Source organism: Fulmarus glacialis, unplaced genomic scaffold (genome assembly GCF_000690835.1).
Source record: "Fulmarus glacialis isolate BGI_N327 unplaced genomic scaffold, ASM69083v1 scaffold4317, whole genome shotgun sequence".
NCBI lineage: Eukaryota > Metazoa > Chordata > Aves > Procellariiformes > Procellariidae > Fulmarus > Fulmarus glacialis.
Window position 1 is genome coordinate 1,774 of NW_009222444.1, and position 777 is coordinate 2,550.

Below are 777 nucleotides of genomic sequence, written 5' to 3' on the forward strand. Positions count from 1 at the left end.
CCCTTGCAGTAGGCGTTTGCTTCGCCGTCGGTCTCCTGGGCTGCTGCCCCATGCCCGTGCCCGCTCTTCGGCTGTGAGCTGATGGCCCACGGTGCTGCAGTGCTGGCATGGGGAGGCCCCCGCAGAGCAGAGCTGCCCAGAGGGGTGGGAGGCCAAAGCCAAGCCTAAACAAGCTATAACACAACCCAGAGCTGGAGACAGGCGCTACGCTGATTCACGAAGGCCCTGGCCCTGAAAGCCTCCCTCGTGGGAAGCGCAGCCCTGTGCCATCGGCAGAAGAGCCCTGTGCCACCCCAGGCCGCGTCCCCATGCCTACTGGGGGCTGCCACCGCCGTGCCAAGGCTGAGCAGCTCGCTGACCAGCAGCCCCGGCCCCCTGGGAACCCACATGAAATACCCGGCACCTGGGGTGCCCCTTAGCCTTGCCCAGCCAGCACCCACAGCGCTTGGCACGAGCCTGCTGGTTCTTGCTCTCCAGTGACAGGGAGTCTGCATTTCTACCAACGGCGCAGCAGCCCTTCATCACGAGGCGGTGGCTGGGTGCCAGCCCGCAGCCCGAGGGACGGGGTCCTTGCCGGTGGGGCTGTGGGAATGATTGAAATGCAAGTGCTTACCCCTTTCACCCCAGGGTAAGTGCTCGAGCAGCCAGGCCACTTAGACAAGTCCTTCAGTCGCTCCGTTACACGAGCCCTGTCATCGCCATCCCAGGCGAGAGGTGCGAGCTGGCGGCTGCAAGAGGAGCGAGGCTGTTCTCGGCCGCCCGTGGCAGCGGGCTGCT